The sequence below is a fragment of the Myotis brandtii genome, unplaced genomic scaffold (assembly GCF_000412655.1).
Source record: "Myotis brandtii unplaced genomic scaffold, ASM41265v1 scaffold40, whole genome shotgun sequence".
Lineage (NCBI taxonomy): Eukaryota > Metazoa > Chordata > Mammalia > Chiroptera > Vespertilionidae > Myotis > Myotis brandtii.
The window spans coordinates 1,814,323-1,819,084 of NW_005365372.1; positions in this window are offsets into that span (position 1 = coordinate 1,814,323).

The following is a 4,762-nucleotide window of genomic DNA, read 5'->3' on the forward strand; positions in this document are numbered from 1 at the left end:
ATATATAACATTTCCCCCTTCTTTAATCTATCTATCTATGTATTCATTTACTATTGGAAAAGGAGAATAAAGAGTAGATAAGCCTGATTTAGTGATTGGAATTAGTTAAGCTATTAGGAGAAGAAGAGAACAAGTGAAGAGAGGAAAAACAAAAGCTAAAAAAAAGAAACAAAACAAAAGAAACAAAAACAAACAAACAATAAACCAAACTAATCAACAATCAAACAAAATACAACAAGACAGAAAGAAATAAAAAGGCAAAAAAGGAACAAAAAGCAAATTTGGATAGTGAAGAAAGAGAAGAGAGAATGTGTATGTACTTGGAGCAGGGGAGTGGAAATTAGATATATGAGTAAGATCAATTTTTAACAGGGAGTACAAAGAAAGGATAGAGAAAAATTAAAGCAGTAATAGGTTAAGAGAAACAGACAAAAATGAGGGAAAGTGATGAAGAGAGTGTTGGCATAAAGGAAAAATTGAGATAGAGTAAAATAATGCTAAAAGAAAAAGAAAATAGAATGTAGAACACTAATCTCTCCCTAAAAAATAAAATAAAGAGAAAATAAAAAAATTAAAAAGGTAAAATAATAGTAGTAATAATAATAATTAAAAATAAAAATATAATAATAAAATAGGTAAAATCAAGTGAGAAAAAAAATAGTTTCTTTAAGTAAAAGATAAAACATAAAAATGTTAAGTAGTGAAGGTTGTTTACTTCCTGTACTGTTCTGCTTTGCAGGTCTGTTCCCTGTCAGGTAGTCAGCATAGTATTAAAGTTGCCTGCGATCCACCACTCCTCTGTGTCATAACCCTGTTTTCAAGCAGGCGGGATCACTTTGTTTCTCAACCTACCTTTACTTGTATTTACACAAGAGTCAATTTCTGATACAACCCCTGGGTGACAATATTTCTGTATTAATATCCAGGGCTAAAAGGCCCCTCTACCCGGTGTTTAGATTGCTTTCCCTGCCGCACTTAACACTGGTTGGAGGGACAGACTGACTCAGATATTGTTTTCTGTTCATCTCTCTCCACTCTGATCCCCAGGTTCCACAAAAACAACTTTCCCATGCAGTCTCGGTGAGTGTTTTTAATTGGAAGATCTTATGTACTGGACTTAACAATCAAAAGCAAGAATTTCAAAAGCAAAAGAAGCCAGAGTACGCACGCAGACTCGAGTCTTTTTCCTCTGGCATTGTGCTGCTGGTATATTGATAGAACTTCAGGCTGCCTTTCTGGGCCCAGCCTTGCTGTGGGTTAATTTCTAGAGTCCCCTTCTGCCAGCAGCCCTGTGGAGCCCCTTCCACATTGGAGGACTACACTGACCCCAATGGCCACGGATTTTGTAGGGTACAATCTTCCTCTGAGACTCTAGTTCCTGCTGCGTGCCTTTCATGCATTGTTCCCTCCAGCCTGAATCTGAGATCTCACCTTTCTTTAGGGCCCAGTGGTTCTCAACCTTGGCTGCACATTAGAATCACCTGGAAATCTTTTTAAAATCCTGATTTCTGGGCCTCATCCTCCAGAAATTCTGTTTCTTTGTTACTAATGTTGTGGCCCGACCCCCATAACAAAGAAACAGAATTTCCGGAAGATGAGGCCCAGAAATCAGAATTTTAAAAGGATTCCCAGGTGATTCTAATGTGCAGCCAAGGTTGAGAACCACTGCTTTAGGCAATATCTGACCTTTCCATCCATGGATTGCCTCACCAGCTGTGTTTAATTCACCAATTCCAGGTGGATGTTATTCGATTCAGCTGTTCCTTCTGTCTGCTCTGTGAGAGGGCGCAGGGCTTGTCTGCATATTTGCACTGCTTTGTCTCCCCCTGGACAGATTTTTTAGGCACTCACAGTCAGGGTGCTTGGAGTCCCGGTGTTCCTTGGGTTCGCAGTTGAGGCAGCTGTTCCCTGGGCGTTGTGGCTGTAGGGTCCTGGGAGGTATATGAGGTCTCCCTGGTTGAAGGTAAGGCTGGGCTTCAGATCACAGCCACTCTCCCTTTCAAGATGGCATGATCTCTGTGGCAGAGCCGGCCACCCAGAGAGCGATTTTAGCTGCAGTGGAGCTGCCTGGCCAGGAGAGCCCAGTCTGCCAGTCCCCAACAGTCCCTTAGAATATATCTGTCCCTCACTCATAAATACAGACACTCCCCACACGTCCACACACTCTCCTTTCATTCTCTCACTCACACACTATCTTGCATTCTGCCGTCCTGTCAGCAGCCATCTTGGATCTCGAGGTTGGTTTTTTTTTTTTCTTCTTTTATTACTGCTTCAATTTCATTAGTTGTTATAGGCCTATTCAAGTTTTCTGATTATTTCTGATTGAGTTTTACAAGATTATATTTTTTTTTCCAGGAATTTTTCTATTTCACCCACATTGTCCATTTTATTCTTTGGTGTCAGTTGTTACTTTGCCTCTTGCATTTCTGATTTTATTTATTTGAGTCCTCTCTGTTTCTTTATGAGTCTGGCTAAAGCAGTGGCTCTCAACATTCTGGCCCTTTAAATACAGTTCTCATGTTGCGACCCAACCATAAAATTATTTTTGTTGCTACTTCATAACTGTAATGTTGCTACTGTTATGAATTGTAATGTAAATATCTGATATGCAGGATGGTCTTAGGCGACCCCTGTGAAAGGGTCGTTCGACCGCCAAAGGGGTTGTGACCCACAGGTTGAGAACCGCTGGGCTAAAGCTTCCTAAAATTGTTCATCTTTTCAAAGATCAAGCTCTTCATATCATTGGTATTTTATACTGTTTTTTAGTCTCTGTGTCATTTATTTCCACTCTGATCCTTATTTCCTGTCTTCTACATACTCTTGGCTTTTCTTATTGTTCTCTAACAATTTTTTTATTTGAATAGTTAAATCATTTATTTAAGATTTTTCTGGATTCTTGATGTAGGCCTGTAATGGTATGAATTTCCTTCTCAGGACTGGTTTCATTGTGTCCCATAGATTTTGGCTTGGTTTGTGAATGAAAAAAGGCACACAAGTTCGGGAAGCACAGGGAGTCCCAAGCAAGAAGAACCCAAAGTGGCCCACACTTAGACACATCATAATTAAAATGCCAAAAATTAAGCACAAAGAGAAAATCTTAAAAGCAGCAACAGAAAAGCAATTTGTTAGCTGTAAGGGAGCTCCCATAAGCTGTCAGCTAACTTCTCAACAGAAACTCTAAAGGCCAGAAGGGAATTGCATGAGGTATTCAAGGTAATGAAAAGCAAGGATCTGAAACTAAGATTACATGGTCCAGCAAGGTGATCTCTCAAAATAAATGGTGAAATAAAGAGCTTCTGAGACAAAAAAAAAATGCTAAAGGAGATTATTACCACCAAACCAGCATTTCAAGAAATATTAAAGGGACTACTGTAATAACAATAGAAATATATATATAGGAAAGCATAGGCATAAAAATAAAATTTGTGCCCTAGCCATTTGGGCTCAGTGGATAGAGTGTCAGCCTATGGACTGAAGGGTCCTGGGTTTGATTCCAGTCAAGGGCACATGCCCAGGTTATGGGCTCAATCCCTAGTAGAGGGCTTGCAAGAGGCAGCCGATCAGTGATTTCCTCTCATCATTGATATTTCTAACTCTCGCTCTCTCCCTTCCTCTCTCTTAAATCAATAAAATATATATTTAAAAAAATAAAAGAAGCCTTAACCGGTTTGGCTCAGTGGATAGAGCATCAGCCTGTGGACTCAAGGGTCTTAGGTTCGATTCCGGTCAAGGGCATGTACCTTGGTTGCGGGCACATACCCAGTGGGGAGGGTGCAGGAGGCAGTTAATCAATGTTTCTCTCTCATTGATGTTCCTAACTCTCTATCCCTCTCCCTTTCTCTCTGTAAAAATCAATAAAAAATATTTAAAAAAATAAAAAATAAAATAAAGGAAATTCTATTAATGTAAAAAATTCAAACCTGTAAAGAATTTTTAAAAAAGAATAAAATTTGCAATAAATAAATACTTATCAATAATAATTTTAAATGTAAATGGATTAAATGCTTCAATCAAAAGATATAGGATTGCTAGTGGCAGCTCTAGCTCAGCGGGGCAAGAAGCTCATGGTGAAGTTTTGTGGGATGGTGGTAAAGCCCACATATTTGGGGGACATGTTGATATCTTTGGGCGACTCTCGGGACTTGAAATAGAAGTTCTGCATGATGGTGGCTTGGTTCCTTTTGAGACCAGGGAAAATTTATAAATAAATCTGTCCTCAAATAATCCACTGGGAGGAATTGACAGGAGGAATCAAGGGATCCAAGTGTCACAGTTTGCCTGCACCACCATGGAAACAGGGTGGCGGCATAAGTAAACACCAGTACTAACTTGCCTCCCACAACCCCCTCAAAATTATAACTAAATTCCAAAACAACCATCATTAAGAATCATCTGAAATCTGACTAAATGGAAGTTCTAAAACTAGAGAAGTAAAGAAAAAGGCACATTGAGAATGGTAGAAGGGGCAGAGGCGCAGAACTGGCTAGACCAGTGGTTGGCAAACTGCGGCTCTCGAGCCACATGTGGCTCTTTGGCCCCTTGAGTGTGGCTCTTCCACAAAATACCACGTGTGGCACGCACGTATAGGGAACGTTGTGGAGTGAAAGAAGATGCAGTGTCGAGGATTGAGAAAGGTATGTTGAGATGGTTTGGACATATAGAAAGGATGAACAAAAGGAGATAGACAAAACAAGTATACAAGACGAGTGTGAATAGGAGAGTTGGAAGGGGTCGACCTCAGCGAACGTACCTCAATCAGATT